Here is a 19,454-nt window from a genome sequence, read left to right as displayed (position 1 = left end):
AATTACCTAGCAAAATCGTCATCATTTGATGAATTGGAAAAGGAAAAGAAGTGAGGGAGAGCTAATAAGTGTTATAGTTTATTAGTATAGGAGACAGAGAAAAAAATATTTCGGATTAAATCTCGTAAAACTTAAAACAAATAGCAAAAACAAAAGAAATATTCAGTCGCAATACTACTGATATCTAACCCACAGTTAAACACAATTTCAATTCCTAGATAGTTTGAACTTCAGACCACCCTTTCCAATACCAAGATCAAAATAATCAGAATTAGAATTGGCGGCGCGTAACATCCTAGTCATCAGCTCATTAATACCATGAACATTGCTTCGTGGAGAAATTCTGTTATCTCTTTCCAAAAGGATTAAAGCTAATCTCATATTTTTATATAATTTTGAAGGATTTGCATTTATTTTCCAATATTATCTTGATATTATATCATAAAATCACATTTAATTTTGTAAAACTAAAGTTTGATCCAGTTAAATGTGATTTGTTTCTCAAGCAAGAACGCGTAGATTTTAATATCAAATGGGATAAAATAGGAAGACTTGTTATAGGCCAAAGAAGAAAATTATTTGGAAAATGCTCCCTTGCCCCACGGAGGGCCACGTTAAAGACCCAACTATTAAGGAAGTATTATAGGCTATTTTCTCATTTTGATTTTAAATTGAATCACCCAATTTAATATGTTGCATTCATCACCTCCTTTAGCATTCATTAAAAATCTATTTTCAACTATTGTATATTTTTAACGAAATTAATAAAATCCTTGGTATTAAACACTTTGTATTTCGAAATCAAACCCAATTTCTCGAAAATCAAAATTTTATCCTCACCATATACAAATCATAATTTCACGTATTTCCCGATTTTTCTATAGTTCTCTTTAACTCTTGAATTTTATTAAAGAAAATTATAATCCATTACATCATTTCAAAAAAGAGAAAAAAAAGATGAAATGTCAACTACAAAAAAAAAAATTTAATTCAATTGAGATTCACAAACTGATGACACAACTGGAACTAATAAATCAACTAATACACTTTTCAAAAAACATTAAAGTCAATTCATATGAGAATATTTCATTTAATTTTTAGAAGATTAACAAAGATTATATTGATGTTAGAAGATTATATATAGCAAGCACACAGTGTTTGTTAAATGACAATATACAGTCGAAAATACATATACATACAAACGTATATAAAATTTTCTAATTTAAAATCACATCACCTGAATCAACTGAACACATCCGAAGCAATATTCTTTCATTCAAAAACCTAGCAAAATTCACATAATAAACATTAAGATTCGTCTCTCTCTCTCTCTCTATGACTGTTAAAATTAACATTTGAATAAGCATTAGAATTGTTTCTATATATGGTTTAGAACATTATGCAATGTTTATGTGCTTGTGCATTTCTCTAATGTCTAATTTGAATGTGTAGAAAAGAACTTTTTGTGCAATATTGTTTTTTTTTGTATATAAAATCTATCTCATCAAAAATATTTGAAATAAAAATTCTTAAAGCCCGGTTCTTCTGTCATAATTAGACATCTTTTTCAATTTGTTTTTCTCCTTATTTTTTTTATTCTTGTTTATTTCACTCACGACATATCGTTCAGCGATTCATTTTGAAACTATAATATGATCCTTTTAATCTTTAAGTACATTTTTCCGTTCTATATGAAAATAAAAGAAGATATACGTTAATAATATCACAAAACACTTCAATCTCTTAAGCGAAAATATGAAAAAATAAAAAAATGTTATAAATGAGCAATCCTAGGATTTTCGTACAATTACGTAATATCAATAGTAGGGAATAAGCCTTGAAATCAGCTTAAGTTGAGCTAGTTCAAAAAACGAATTCAAATTTTTTCAATATTTTATTTGTTTTGCTTTTTAATGTAGCCAAAAACTAATGAAACAAATCGAAAACTTAGAAAAACTTGGTCGAATTCGACTTATTCTATAAAATCGAATTTGACCAAATTATTGTCTATTTGGTCTACTCAGCTATAAAGTTTTCAAGTTTCGGAGCGCGGCTTCACACCAATGTTAATAAAAAATTAATGCTCCATCAAAACTGAATGGGTAAACAAAATAAAAACACAAAATAAATGGAATTGCTCATAAATAAAAGTCTGAAAATCATCTACCCAATATTCTGTGCTATAGCCTAGATGAATAAACAGCGCAAATCTCTAGGTTTTAATCCAAATAGAGCTAATCGTAAGGTTAGTAAAGAAGAGAAAGTGTTATGAGTAGGCCGTGCATTACAAAAACCACCTGAAACAATTTCAATGGAGTTATTGGAGTGAAATCCGCAGGGGACGAAAGACGTTGAGCGACCCAAGAATGCATGGGTGAAAACAGTAGAGTGAGAAATCTCTTCGATTAACATGACATTAGCAAAAGAGAAAGCAATGGCCTCTCACAGAGGTCGCTGGAGAATTTTTGTTACACAATTTTTGTGGAAGCCTTCTAGTGGCAAACTAGGAAAAAAGTTGATTTGCTTTGCATACTTCATAATAAAATATCAATTCCATAATACCATTCCGAAAAAATTGTCACTGATTTTTTGTACAACAAAAAAAAATTTTCTTATTGCATATCTTTTATTTAAATGATGCGAACTCACCTGTAAGCTCATATCGTCATCATCTTTGTTATTATTTCTAACATTATTATTTCTATAGCTTTGTAAACACATACACGTATATTGTATAAAATTCTTTATAAAAACAAAAAAACTTTCTTAATGTTCTTCTTAACATCAACTCTTTTTCATACACACATTCATACATAATAATATGCACTCCAATAAGCCACAGGTAACGTACATAGGTAAACTAAAAAGTTCTATTAAAATATATATATATATATATATATATATATATATATATATATATATATGTATATATTATATGGAAATGTATTTCATTGTGTTAAAAGAGCAGTCATTTGGAAATCTTCTTGTCTTCTGATGTGAAAAATCTATCAAATCAAGCGACTATATATTTAAAGTATATGGATGATAATGTAGGCAGAAGATTCGCCTTAATAACGGGATTTCTTTTCAATTCTAATTTGCGCGTATCTTCATATACACACGTGCATGTATGATTTTTCTATACACCTATGATAGAAAATATAGTTTCTTTTTAAAATATTTTATGTATATTGGGAATATTTTATGTACACATATAGAGAGAGTGGGAGGCTTTCATATATAAAATGCAAAATAAGAGTAATTAAATAGAAACGGAAAATGAAAGAAGAATGAATGAACATCATCTTTTCACTTTGATTATGCATGCACTCATAATTATTCTATATGTACAAATGTATATTTAAGAAAAAAAGGATAAGCATTATATTAAGGATATTGTGTTATAAATAACGTATATAAGCTATTGAATAAATGTGTGCATCTCATTTAAAAATTTGTAACTTATAAAATATAAGACCACCGTACTTTGTGGATCTTCCGCTTCTTCTTACATCTAAATAATTTTGTCATCTTTGTTATTTTAGCTGAAGTACAAATTACAATAGGTGAAGGAATCAAGATATTTAATATTCTGAAGTGAAACAAGAATCTTAAGTAGATTTAAGCATAATTTTTTATTTCAAAAATTATGAAAATTATTTAATCAACAATTTCCTTTTCAGGAATTTTCAGGAAGTGTAATCTTGATTGAATTCACAATTAATTAATAACATGAATTACAACCTGTATCATTCGTTCTCTCAGAATTTAACACGAAATTTAGGGTATTCCAAAAAGAATTTACAATTCTCTAAGCGAAGTAGTTTATAATATAAGAATAATTAATGCTTAATGAAAATTTCTTTAATTAAATGTATGTGTAATGTAAAATAGCCAGTAATTCATAAAGAACTAATATCAGTTAGATCTATAGGACCGTTGGTAACTAAACTTAAACTAAAAAACTAAATTATATTATTTTATTCTAATTTTCAGATATTTATGTATGTAAAACATGCCCATTAATTTGGCAAAGATTAAGAACAGTGAAAATTATTACTTCCATTTTATTTTAATCAAAGATTTCAGATTGAATTCTGAATGATAGTGAGAATGGATGCGAATTCCAAAAGCTTCTTATTGTCGTGTACCTTTGTAGTTTATTGTTGTGGTTTCACAATTAAGATGTTAATACATTAAGAACAGATATAGAAAAATAAGTGCTTAAGGCATCATGATTTAAAATGTTGATATTTTAAATCGCTGAAAAATTGCAATATTCCAACCATTTGACAACTCGGAAAATTTAGAAAGCTGACCCTTTATTTTTACTCTTCCACTTACTTTATTCCACTTTTAAAATTATTTACACAAATATCAGAATATGCCATTTTTCGGTCATATATTTGTTATAATTTTTATTATAGTTATACCTACCCTATAAGCTTCACCTAATTTTAATAAAATCAAGAATGTAACAAGAATAACTTTTTTTATTAAAAACCTACTCTTGTGTCTTAAACAAAAATATTAATCCGTAACCTTATTAAAATATTGCTAGTACAATTTTGTTAAAAATTTTTACTCATATAGTTCTTTCAAAATTTATGCAAAGTTTTATGGCAATAAGAGAATCTCTAACTCAGAAGTAGCAGCAATACTAAATTGTGTTAGTACAGTTGGAAATTCGAAATCAACTAATTATTTCCATAATAGAACATCGTTTTCCAGTCGGAAAATAGATAATTAGACTCCTACTGGACTGATCGCATTTTATTTCTATTTACGCCTACGTACAACTACAAAAACTACAACTTGTGCATAATTCACATTTCAAGCTAGTACATATTTCACTTTCACAGGGATAACAATTTTTAAATTAGTTTTACAAAATCATTAAAAATTCTATAATTTATTTTTCTTTAACAGTTCTTCCATAAAAAATAATATTGAACTCATATTTTAGCCATGTTATTTAAAAATTCCTGTCTGTGAGATAAACGTGTCAAACTGGATGACTAAAAATTATAATAAAATACACAAATCAAAAACAAAACAACCAACAAAACCAACCAGTGTCTTGCAAATGAATTTATTAAACATTACCCTATCCTTATGTTCACATTAAAAAAAAAAGCATTTTACAATAAAAATATTATGATAACAAATCCCATACAGTCGTCCATACTTTATAATATGTTAAGGTTTAAGAAATGATCAAAAGGTCAGTCAAAAAATCTGGATTTAATAAAAAAAAAAAAAAATATAAATAAATTTTAGAAAATGACGTTCTTATCTAAATAAAATCTTTTCTCCTTCTAAGTATAAAAAATGAAATTAAAATGATTTATGAAATTTTTTTTCAAAAAATAAAAAAAAAATACTAAAAATTTATACAAGAAAATTCATTATTAAACCTGATGAAATGAAAATGTTATTTAGACACCACGCAGATTTAGAAAAAATTTCAAGTTTGTTTTGCATATTTTTTTAATGGTATAAAAAAATCTCTCCCATGTTTGTTAAAATATCTTAAACCTTAAACTATATCAAGGATTTCATCTATACCAAAAACCACATTTTTATCACTAAAACCAAAATTTCTCGAGAAACCTTAAATAGGAGAAAAAATCAAATATTTTTTGTAAGCATAACTTTTCATTCATTTTTTTACGTCGTTTATGCAAAAGATCGTTAATCATTTTTAAATAATTTTTTATATTTTCATAACATCTTGTTGTATCCTTCTAACTAATAGAACAAAAAAAATAAATAAAATATAAAATTGTTATACCCACTGAATTGTAAAAGTATGGAATGGTTTTTATGAAATTGTTTCTTCGTTCTTAATCAAAATCGGGAACCATTTTTTTTTAAATTTTGAAATATAATTTAAATAAACCTTTACACATGAAGCGGATTTCCTTTACAGAATGCAGTGGAAACATAGGCAAGTAAACAGTTGCTCTCATTTAGATGCTAACACGTAGTCATTTATGGCTTATTTTAAGATACGATTAATAGTTCGTTAAAAATTACTGTTGTCGAAGAAGGTATTTATTAAAATATTCCCAAAATTTCGAATCCAAAATAATCATCTTTTGAAATAATCATCAATTGGAAAATATGTGTAATTTGCGAGTTAAATCTGCTCTCGGGCATCCAGTTTGCAAAATTTTTAAATCATATAAAATTACTGTCGCACTCTCCAAAAGTGATAATCCTTCAAAATTTTAATGAACGGGTTCCTGGACAACTTACTACATAGCAACAAATTTTTATATTCCACAAACACAGCAAGAAATGCTTTATTAAAATTCTATAAACATTGAAAAGGTAACGATCACAATCATTTTCCTATCAGAAACTTAACTAGTTTAAGTAATCTTGCTGACCTTTATAATAATAATCCTTTAAAAAAATTTTTTTTGCCTTCCCCCAAAAGTATGCAATATTTTATCCTATTGTTAACTTGACCAATATTATAAAATTCATTCATATTTTACGAAAAATTTTATGAAAATTTAAATTATTTTTTAGTAATTTTTCAACATCAATATGATATCAGTAGTAAATCAAGGATCTTCTATTATAAAATTTATCAGGGGAGACTCAGTAAACAATAAAAAAAAATAAACCATTTTTTACTTTATTTATTGTATAATTTTTTCACATCTCTACACAGTGACTATAAGCCCAGCACAAAGAATAAAAATTAATTTTAATGAGATTAAGGTTATATGGGCTAAGTTACATTATATGCCTACATATTAAAGTGTCTCTGTGTGTGTGTATTCAATGTACCTTGAAATATCTATGGACGAATAATAAAATAACAAAAGCAAAAGAATTGAAAATGACAGGTGAACCGCAGGTGTTTGTTAAAAAATGATTTTCTCATTAAATATTATTATTATTTTATTATCCAGAGGAAAATTTTCCATACACATACAAGCAAATATTTTGCATAATGTCTAGAGAATATGTTTTTGGGGTATTTACAACAAAAAAAAAAAAGGAAAATTGTAAAGGATAATAAATAATAAAGTGATATGTTAATAAATTGATATTTCATAGGACTTATAAGTTAATCTGAAGAGAAAAATCATTTTCCAAAAAAAAAAATTACTTCTTTAAAAAGGAATACAAAAGGATATTTTTTGATTTGCAATGAAAGGTCCTTAAAAATTTGAATATTAAAATTGGGAATTGTAAGACAAAAATTGATGATATTTTTAGAAATCAAAAATCAGAGTCATTCGTTTTTTATTTATTCAAAATTTTGTTTTAATAAAACCAAATCTATTATGACATTTATGATTTTCTGCCTTCATTAAAAAAATAATTTTTTTAATATAGATTTTGACAATTTCAATTCATATAAAAAACCCTTGACTTTTTTTGATATAGTAATAGAATTCGATTTTAATTTAAAATACTCTAACTTTCAAGAGAAATCCAGTCAATGTTGGATGTCTTTTTTCTATTTTATAAGTCGATTCACAGCGATATGATTTCCAGTTGTGATTCACATTAACAGAATATAATCAGATTGTCCGGGAAGATCGCAAATATTTTATTTATTAAGAAAAATTATCGCGTTTAAGACCCGAGTAAAGAATTTTAAAAATATTTTCTTTATATACGCACCTCTAGAGTTCTGTTCTCTGAACATTTGTTTAGAAAACGATAAATCATTTGTAAGATAATTTTGACGAGAAAAATATTTTAATTATTTTGCGTGGACTATAGTTCCATATTTTACGTTATACATACTATTTCCAAAAATTTATGAATTTAAAAATCCTCAAAAAGTTCTCAAAATTATTTCTCATTCTATTTAATAAAAAATATAATTATGATAAAATTTTGAAAATTTTCATAAAAATTTGATATTCGTAATTAAAATGGCAGTAACATTTAATTTTTTTTTTAAATTATCCAGTTCAGATGGACACAAGAACAGCACAAATTTGATCTTTATGTAACTTAGAAATCATCTATGATGAATCGAAATTATTCTAATTAATAAAATATTCCAAAATATCAAGGGTCACAGTACATTTTCACCACGATACACAATCTACAATTGCCACTGTTGTTTCACAAAAAAAACGATAATTAAGATTTTTATTTTTGTATGTCGTACATTTGATACATTATAAGAAATTTGTTGAAGGTTCTTATACAATAAATTAAGTAATTTGCGCTATATTTATTACGAAAATTTTGCTATAGCGGAGTAAATTTACTTGATTGCAATTTTTGCACGAATAGAATTTAAAAATTTATTAAATTGGAAAAATGGAAAATAAATAAAATTGCTCTATTATTTTTTTAATATACTCAATTGCCACGAGGGTACACTTTGCTCTATTAATGATTTTTACAAAAAAAAACATTCAAGCTGATTGCTTAAAATCGTTGTTACTTTTATAATATTTTAAATCTTAAAATAACAAGATAGTTCTCATTAATAATATAATTTTCTACCGGTACTAATTCTAGGTATTTCAATATACAACTAAAATTAAAACTTCATACTCGTATTATTTATTTTGGTTTGATTTGGGATTCCTCATATTATTTAGATTATGAGACCTCATTTTATTTACTTTGGTCTTTGGTTACATTTTATTTACGTTTAGCAATAATAATATTTTTAGGTATGGCAACAAACAACTAGCTAGCATAAATATTTTATAGTTGTAGTTGTTATTACAAAAAACTGATAATTAAAATTGCATATTTACAGGGAAATTTTAAATTAAAATTAACTTCGCCATTATTTTTGTAAAAGTAATTTAAAACTAGTTCATTAAAATTTTCAAATATTCCGATTGAATTTCGATAGTTGTAAACTTTTATTAATACAAAAATTTTATAGAGAAAAAAAAATTTTTTCCTGCTCCTTCATTTTAATTTTTTCTTATTTTATCCTTAATTATAACTTAAAAATATATACGTATATATATATATAGAATTAAAATTAACTAATTTTCAATTACGATCAGCAATTGTACTTTGGTAAAATGCCACCATTATGAAAATTTTCTCTGTTTTTCTGATTTTTTTTTTGAATATTGAGTCAATAGTAAAAATCACAGAAAATTAAAGAAATCACAAAAAACTTAAAAAAAAAAACATTAAATGAATTTCCCAATCGCTTTTATTATTCTAGATTCATTCGCAGTCCCGAGAATTTTCCCGAAAAAGAAAGACTAACATAAAAGTCATTTGGACTACCACAAAAATTACCAGTGATTAAAAAACTTTTTTAAGTACATTAAAATTTTTTTTTTTTTAATTTTTGTATTATCCTTTATGGTTGTCCTTTCATGACCAGGCAAAAATTACTACAAAATTTTTCTTAAGTATATTTTTACTTTTTTGTTTTTGTTTTTTTAATTTGTATTTTCGTTTTAGTTTATTTTTACTTCGATCAAATAAGGATAAAGGAAAAAAGTTATGAGAAAGTTGAATGCTCATTTTTAAGTTAAGAAAAAAGTTTAAAATTTTAAAGTAGTAAAATAAATAGTTGATTTAAAGAATGATTGTTTATATTGATAAACTCACCCTCTTGTCTTACATACAGACGTACTTCCTGATAAGAGTTTTAGAGTGCTCTATATATTATTAAATAAAGTTTTTGTTGAATTCTTCAAAACAAAATTTGAATTCTTACTTATTACAATACGAAGATGACTGGAAAAATTTTAGCAATTTCATATTTCTGTAATTATTAGTGAATTACACAAATGTCACTATCGTAAGCAGTTGACAAAAACTCTTATATGTCTTTAAGAATATAGAAGAATCCATAACAAACAACAAAAGTGGAATTTAATTTCCAACATTTTTTTTTAATGATTTGTGATTTAAAAACTAGGTTGTACAATCTTTATTACAATCACAGCACATCTGGAATTGAAAACTCAAATTAAAACGTTTTTACCGTCCTGGTAATTTTGGGAGGCTTTCTATTAAATGGAGGCACCGACATCGATTTTGTAAAACGCCGTCTTAAGTAAATAAATTACTTCAGTTTTTTTATAACAATTTACTACTAAAAGCAATAATTTGTTACTAGTTTTCAGAATTCAATTAGCGCAATTTTAGTAAATATAATTCCAGCTCGCCTAATTTTTTTTTTTCAAATAAACTGTTACGTCTCGTAATGATTAGTGTCCGTGAAAATTTAAATGTTTGAAATAAATAATTTTAAGTGATTGTTGGTAGACATTGATTCATACAATATAAAATTTTCTTCATCTTGAAATTTTTGCAGCTACCTTCGTGGTAGGGTTTTTGTATAAAGTTGGTATTTTCTTCGTTTATTGTTTGATTAAAGAGAATTTTTACAAGTTTTCCTTTTTATCTCAGTAATCCAAAAATTCTTGTATAAAAATTCGTGCCCCAAATTAGATTACAAATGACCTATAGTTTTGTATTATTTTAATCAAACTGATTTCTTAATTTCCTTGCACAAGAGCGAGGCAGATATAGTTAGGTGTAATTAAGTCAAAGAAATAGAGAATAAGTTCGTACATTAAAAAATTCAACGTCAAAGTATTAAAAGATGAATTAAACTTAAAAATAATAACTGCTGCGTCTACAATTTTTTGATTATTTGAAATCCAAATTCCAAAACTAGATTCATAATTCTCTTACCGAGGCAATAACGCCAATTTATTTCTTTTTTTAGTTTGTTTGATTAAAAAATAAAATTTTGTTAGCTGTTTCATAAGAAGCATATCTTTTTGTTTTCAAAACCAGAACCCATTTTAAAAAATTGAAAAAAAAAAATTTCAATTAAAAATTTCCATTCAATTCGTTGCTGTGGCAACACTAGAATTCCATTATCATTATAACAATAACATTTTTAATGCATTTTAAAAATCAATTTTAATGTTATTGCATAAGTTCCTTATTTTCCTGTGTTCATTGTCCTTTACTTGGCTAATTTTATAATTAATCCTTTTTTTATGTCCTTTTTTCTTTGCTTTGTCCAGGTAAAATTGCGGTATTCATAAATTTAAATTAGCATGTACTTATAGTTTTCATTCTCATTAATATCATGAATTTTTATTCCCATGCGAACGTATGTTCGAAGGGTATTATAAATTTGCCTTACCATTTGTAACGCTAAAAGGGGTCTGCGATATAGATAAAGGTGCATGTGTATGATCAGCGACGAATTCTGATAAACTCACCAAATTTTCACAAATGATTTATAATATTAAATGGCGGAACCCTATTTAAATTGAATGTTTTTGAGGTAGTGATTCGGGTGGCTGTCCTGCAATTTCAAAGGTTACTTGACCATATTTTTCACAAATGATTAAAGCTACAATATAGACATTTTGTGCAAATGAAGTTTATCATTGGAATTCTTTACATTTGCTGAAACCGGTTGAATTCAACTCTTATTTCGCACGGGTATCACAGAGTTAACAGGATCAACACTTTCCCTATTCTCGTCTCTTTTATATTTTAATTTATAATACGCACATTAAAATTCATTGTCTTTTTTCTAGCTAATTTATTTTAGAAAAAAAAAATGGCAGAATATGGTTTCAATTATTTTTTTTAATGTTCTATTTACCCTAAAACCACTATAACCAATTAATTTCTATCTAATAAAATATTTATATTATAAATTATATTGACAATTTAATTGATTCTTTAATTGGATAAAAAATTTAATGTAAATGCATTTGGTTAATTTAATAAGGGGTTTAAATTTTAATATAAAGAATTAGAAGAAAAGAAAAAAATTTCTAAACGCACTGAAAATTAAACTTAATTAGAAACTTGCATGACTTTCTTGCTACAAGCTCCTGTCAAAGAATAATTGCTTTGAAATCATTTTGGATATCTACTAAATGAGATAAAAATGATTACTGTAATTGTGGAACTGCATCGGATATAAAGAGCTAATTATAGTTTTTTAAAAATGTTAAAGCAATAGATTGTAAATTGTAGTTTATTGAAGAGAGATACGGTCGAAGGAACTTCTCCAATTTGATCACCGCAGCCAACCATGGCTTATTATAGCCCACTCTTTATACTACCCTAGTCACAAGTAGATACCTGGAGATATCCCGCAAGGAGTTGGAAGTAAGCTCCTCAAAACTAAGAAGACTCCAATCAAACAGTCTGCGTCTCGTGATTGCAAGAACAGGATAGTCAGACAGATTATGTCGGAGCTATAAAAATTATATGTATATTTTCAATTCAGTAAATTAAGTAAATGGGTATTTAATTCAATAGCAGAAAAAATTGAAAGCAGTAAATGGTAATTCATTCAAAATGTCAGAGATTTTTAATGCTAAAAAAGCTAAAATTTCATGAAATTGCTTAATTACCTAACAATCAATTACAGACTCTCATCTCAATTAATTTTAATTCTATAATGAATTAGTAAGAGTATAAAATTCTCAATAATATTATTTATCCGAAGGCCTCCTTCTCTTAAAATATTAATAATTTTTATAATATAATCTCATATCTGAACATGGAATTTTCTTTAAATCTTAAAATTTTCATAGTCAAGAACAAAAACAAAAAAAAAAAGAAACCAAAAGAAAATTATCTTAAATCTTAAGTACACTAAATACTTAAGAACCTTTCATTTAATTCTCTACTCAAATAACGATTCGATTCAATGAAGTGTCAAAAATATCCTTAAATAATAAAATAAATATTAATTTTAATTTATCCTTGATGTGTATACATAAAAGTGTTATACAATTTTCTTTCATTATTATTATTGTTATTATTATGTTTTAATTTTACAACGATAAGATAAATCTGCACTAGTATACATTATGTACATACTAATGTACATATATATATATAACATTTTTATAATACAAAAACCAATAATATCCTTATTGTATATAATAGTTATTATCTGCCACAGCGTAAAATTGATCTATAAAGAATTTTTTGTTTGGTTTTTTTTTCTAAAGAAATTAGAACGATGTCCCCACAAGGAATAAATTGTACTTACAATGGCATAACAAATATGTATATATAAATTATGTATCTACACATGTATGTATACGTAAATTATAGAAAATTTTTTGGAATAGATTATAAAATATAAAATTATAGCTATATGCAAAATAACAATGTCGACTAAAGTTTCCCAAAAGACATTTTTAAACAATAATCTTAAGAAAATATGAAATCAAAAACAAAAAAAGAGAGATGAAAAAGGAAGGAAATTTGCATTCAAGGATTTGTTTTTCCGTACACTTCAAATTTTACACCAAAGACAAGAACCAAAAAGAAAAAAAAAAAAGAGTTCTTTTAAAGTTGATATTTCTTTTGTCTTTGTTATTTTGTTTTTACCAAGGTTGTGAAAACTTTTCTCAGATATTTTCGAAATAAAAAATCTTAAATAGAATCAAATTAATGCCGTTTCCGAGAACACCATCAATTTGAAGACTGTGTCAATTATTTTTTAATAGCTTTGACTTGTAAATCAGTGTCGCTTGTAATTAAAGCGCTTATTATTAAAAAAAAATTCAGCTGTACTTGGCAAATGCATCCGGAATTCGTAATGCTATTGTCAAACAGTATTGGGATTCATAACAATGAAGCTCAGTGAAAATACCAAATATCTATTTAATGGCAAATTCACTAATACTGAAATTTCTGAAAATCAAAAAATTCATAAAATCAAATTGAAAAGAAAAGTATCTTAGCCGATATTTATGTTAACCGCCTAGTACTATATCTCAGTTTTTTCATGTCAGACTTAATGATCAATAATATTGATAAATCTATAAATAGTTCATTAATCAATGGTCATATTTTTTTTGAATTAGTAAATATAATTTTCTTAACTATTAGAATTACAATTTTTTAAATCAAATTTCTTATAATTTTATCTCAGAATTTCATGCGAAAACTTATTAGGTAAAAAATACGAACATTTTTTTCTAATTTCAAAATTAAATTTTGGGAATACTTACATAATTCCACTCATTTTCTTATTCACTCTGAATTAGAGAGAAAATATTATACAATGGTACTCCAAATACTTAATGAACAACAGCTTTAGTATCTTAAACGTTAATGTACTAGAATGAATGAATATTGTAAGTGCTTAGCGAGAATAATGATTAAGATTAATTTGAGAAGAGAACTGAAGCCCGATCAGGATTTTTTGAACTACGATATTGTAATGCATTTCAAAACTATTATTGAATTAAAAAAATTATTTAAAAATGATCGTATATTACATAGTAATTGTAATTACACACAGAAATTGTAATACACCCCAAAAAGTATGCAATATTTTATTTATCATTAGATTAAAAAATTCTAATACTATAGCTAGCTAGTTAGATATTGTCAAAACTCTAAAAATAAAATAATAACTCTTCTTTAATCTAAAAAAATAAGTATTTTTTAAAGATTTTAAAAATTACATAAAAAATACGTTATCCTTTTCTTGTACTTGATAAAGTACAAAATATTATTGTAACGCATATACATTCATACACATACACACAAATATTATTTATTATTCCAATTTTCTTTGTAATATTTCGAATTTTGGAAAAAAAAATTATCAGAATGAAAATTGAAAGAAAAACAAGTGAGAATAAGGATAATAAAATGAAAAAAAAAACAAAAATTTTGTCTTTTTCGTTTTATTCCTTTAGTGTCGATAACCCTTTGGCTATTTTTCTATAATAATAATAACTTAATTCCAATGAATGTTATTTTTAATATATCTACCGTATTTAAAGAGAAATGAAAATATGAAGAATATAGAAAACAAGACGGAATTAAGAGGAACTTTGTCCTGCTAAAAAATTTTAAAATTTCAATAAAATTTCAAGTTGGGTTTTGTAAGGAAGTCTATGGTAGTTCAAACGACGACGCAATAAATTATTCGGATAACCATACCAAATGATTATTGTTTAAAATTCTTGTCAAATTCATAGGTCTGATGAGGAAACTGATATTCAAACAACAATTCCGATTTTCTATAAAAATTTTTTAACATCTGCCCCTATAACTATATTTGCTGACATATTTTCAATCCGTCGAAATTTTTTCAAAGCTTAGTAGTAAGATCACCGTATCCAAAAATATATTTAAACATAAGTTGTAGAACTCTTCAATACTTCCTGATCAGCATACTCCATATTATCAAATTTGGCAATATTCTATTATGACAAACGATCAACTTTAGATCTGAAAAATATTCATTTCAGAATCTTTTGGAGCTCTTTTTCACTCATATGTTGACTTTTATAGTTTTTCCTGTATTTTCTTAACATTATCCCTCCATTTCTTTCCCGACACTGCTTTATGTACTTGATATATTAGTAAATGTTAAATGTAGTAATAGAACACATACACACACAATTGTATATATAAATTTATATTATTTTTATATAACAGGTATTTAAGCGGTGCGCACACTTATATTTCACATCAGTGTATTAAAATTAAGCAATTTAAAAATAAAACAATAAGATCTGCTAACAACTTTCATCAAATGTTAGTAAAGTGCGGAACAGTTGAGTCAAATAACTTAATTTGCCGAACAAATTAAAAGAAAGAGTTCACATTCGCAATACTGATGTAATTAATGAAATTCGAATGCAAAATATGGCAAAGTGGTGGTGAATATTTCATTGAGATTTTTATGCCATATTATTCATAAAACTTGTAATATATTGTGTTCCCTAAAAATATGCAATAATTATTTTGTTAATTTATAACTGGCTTAAAAACAAAAATCAAACAGGCTAAATTTCCTTTAATTTTTTAACCACTACATTTTTAATACAACCACTTTGTAGATTGTGAGTGTGGGAAATTAACGTTATAATATTGAACTTCCTTTCACTATCTATCTGTTTCACTATCTTTAAGGATTTGCGTCGCCTTCATAGCGTCAAGAATTCAAATTATTTCACAGTATCCACACACACATATTATTATGGAATACTAATAATCGCAATTTGACATTTTTCTAAAAGTTGAGGATTTTTCAAAAGAGTAAGAATGGAAAAGTCTTAAGAGTTTGTACATTCAATTTATGAAGAAACTTCTGAAGCTTAGCAAATCAAATTCAATTTTGAACAAGAATTAGTTTAAAATTAAATAGTAGATCATGTAAAATTCGACAAACCCGACTAAAATATCTTATAATTTATCTTTATTATGATAAATAAAAGGATAAGATAAAGCCGAATAATGTAAGAAGACATTAAAATATTTGTTTTTCATTTGATTTCATAATATTCAGAGAAATTTTTTTTTTTCTTCATGGTTTTCCTTCTTGCTATAGTGTTTACACTCTTCAAGGATATTTTCTTAACAAAAACGAAATCAAATCAGTTATTATTATTAAGAATAAGGATAAGAACAACATAAAAAACTTTAACATAAAATTTCTCACTTAAAACCGAATTGTATGGATGCAAGGACCAAAAAGATAATAAGAATTAAAATTTAAAAGCAAAAAAAAAAAATTATGTTGGAAGGACGTGTTTTTCCTCAAGTTATTTTTGAAAAAAACTAAATAAAAAATAACAAATTTCAAATGTAGCTATTACAAAGAAAATCAAGGAAAGGCAACAATAAAGGATAATTTTTTTTATTCAAATTTTTTTATTTTACAACAAATAAAATAAATTTAAATATTTGCACTTAATTCTAAAAGTTATTGCATAAAATAACGATTACAAAGGGAAACAATAAATAATAAATTTGTTAAAAGATTCTATCGTTTACTGTTATACAAATAAATTGAGTTTATTTTAAATGCATGATTGCATTTTTGGATTTTATTATTTTAATTCTTAAAGAAAATAATTGTTTTATTTATTAATGGTTATAATAAATTAGTGGAAATCATATAAAGTCCCTTTAATACAATACAAAACTACTTCTAAACAATATAGGGAAAAGTTTGCAAAAGCAAAACCCTCCTCATTCGAATCAGCCCGAACTCCTTAAAACCGTGTCAAATTCTTAACGCTTAGATTCGCTAAGTTCGTACCAGATGAAGAAGTAAGACCCAAGAAATTTCTGCCTGGAATTTTCCTAGACATTTGTGGACATGAAGTGAGTCACCGCTTCTTCCCCCTCTTTGTTACAACAGCTCCTATAAATAGTGTTCACTGGGAGGTCAATTTTCCTTGCTTGTCCGCCAATCAGATAATAGCCAACCGGTACTTATATAGTCTCGTCTGAAAGAAATAAGGGCACTTGTACGACACAAATCTAGCTTTTGCCACAAATTTCTTGTCACGTTACAAGTTGCTTCATTCACCATCTAAGGTTGGTTCACCCCAGCAGCCGCCTGTTTAGAGGCATGTCCAGGTTTTCTCTTCCATTTGGAATCCCAAAGGTAGTTCCACATCTCGCAAGCTTGTCCACTTTACAGTTTCCGGAAACCTCACTGTTTCCGGGAACCTAAACCAAGGTTATCTCGAGCAGCTTGCCAACTGAAAAACGACCTACATTCCGGGACTTTTTGGACGTAGAGATCTCAAAAACCAATGCTTTTATCACGGTCTGGCTGTCAGTGAAAATATTGACGCTACCGGCCGATACCCCATAGCAAGTAAGCCATATTCAGCCATGTTTTTAATAAACCTTTATTATTCCTAATGGTTCCTAAATTCTTATATTTAATTTTCTTTTCGTTTTACTTGTTTCCAATTATAATCTAGACTCATCAGTCTCAAAGACTTTTTAGTTAACGCTTTCCTAAATGTATATACAATCGTTGTTTACAATCGCTTTGATTATTTATTAAATTTAATATGAGAAGTCGAAAATTTTTGATTTTTTGCCAAAAACACCAGAACACATGTTATTTTCCCTTACTAATAATTTTTTAATATTTTTCTTACTATGGCTACCATTCACTGAATTTTTTCACCGAAACTTACTCAACGTAAACAAAAAAGATAAAAAAAAGTCATAGAATCTGTTTTTCTTTCTTTTTTTTAAAGTTCCCCTCCTTTTTTTCATGCACCATATGGTTTTAAAAGCTGCTGGTCATTTAATGATAAACTACCTTTAAATCATTGCAAAAATTTCCCATTTATATGAATTAATAATGTACTCATTCCAATCTGCATACACAATTATGTTTTGCATCCTGCCGCTTCTCCGCCTTCTTAAATAAGGATTAAATTATCAAGTGTTTTTTTGGAATTATGTTTGTCATTTTCAATTCCACAATGAAAAGTGCCGTTCGTGAGGTCTTGTGGGCACAGCCTCACACATGTAGGGTGGCCAAAATGATGTAGCCTAGTAGGGAGTTCATACGTGGGTGTTGTTAGGATACAGTAGGGCTGCTCTCTGCATACTAGTGGGGACATTCCCTCATAGGTAAAATGGCCCGGAGACTTGGAATCGCTATGACGAATGTACATCGTGGATGTCAGGATATTGCGAGGGTGTGGAACATATTCTTTGTGCATGTCCGTCTCTGATGTGGAAGAGAAAGCGAATCCTGAGGCCTTCTTTCGGTAATGGCCTGGAGGACCGGTTGGTCTCCTCCTTCTGCCTCCGGAGGAGAAACAAGGAAATTCGAATAATATCCTAAAAGAAATCTAGAATAAAACTCAATGATTTATTAAAAACAAAAATTAATTTCGTTGGCAAAAAATGGCTGTAAATTTAAAAAACAGTGTATGTATAATGAACCAAAATTTGATTAAATTAGCAGAAAGAAGTTTTAGTCGAGATTAAGATTTTGGAAATTCAACCTTATAGTATGCAGCATTATTAATAACAAAATTATTTCAATAAAAAATTATTGTTATCGGTATTTCCAAACCTAAACCTATGGGCTTATTAAAAAAATTGTCTTATATTCATTGAGTATTGCCCTTAAAATTGTCCAGATCAACGATATGAATTTTGATATATCTATAATGGTATACACAGTATTATTATATGTAAAATAATATGTATGCATAACTTGTGTATATATACATTCTTTTTTTTTGTTTGGTGTCTTCATCTTTTATAACGATAACAGTGAAGTAAGCATATGCGGTGCCATTATACATAGTGTATATGAAATAGTCTTCTTTTAATTCATTCACTTGAATGAAAATTAATAATAAAAATTTTCTCTATATCTTATTATATAATATACAAGTATATTGATAAGGGACCCCCGCATTACACATATAAAATGCATATTTATATTATAAAAAAAAAAAGAATTTTATGCGAAAAAATAATAAAAACGAAAAATAACAAAAATAAGGATTTAAGAGGAAAATATTATAATATTACCACAGAGGTTAATTTATAGCGTATTAAAAGCATTAAAAAAAAAACTTTAGATATAATATGTGCATATCTACTCGTATATAGGTACGACAACGGTGAAGACGATGAAGGATATTGTACTCATGTATATAGACGATAACTGGTTAATGTAAAGTGGT

This window comes from Condylostylus longicornis, unplaced genomic scaffold (genome assembly GCF_029603195.1).
Source record: "Condylostylus longicornis isolate FDR11 unplaced genomic scaffold, ASM2960319v2 ptg000017l, whole genome shotgun sequence".
Classification (NCBI taxonomy): domain Eukaryota; kingdom Metazoa; phylum Arthropoda; class Insecta; order Diptera; family Dolichopodidae; genus Condylostylus; species Condylostylus longicornis.
This window is presented reverse-complemented; position numbering follows the sequence as displayed.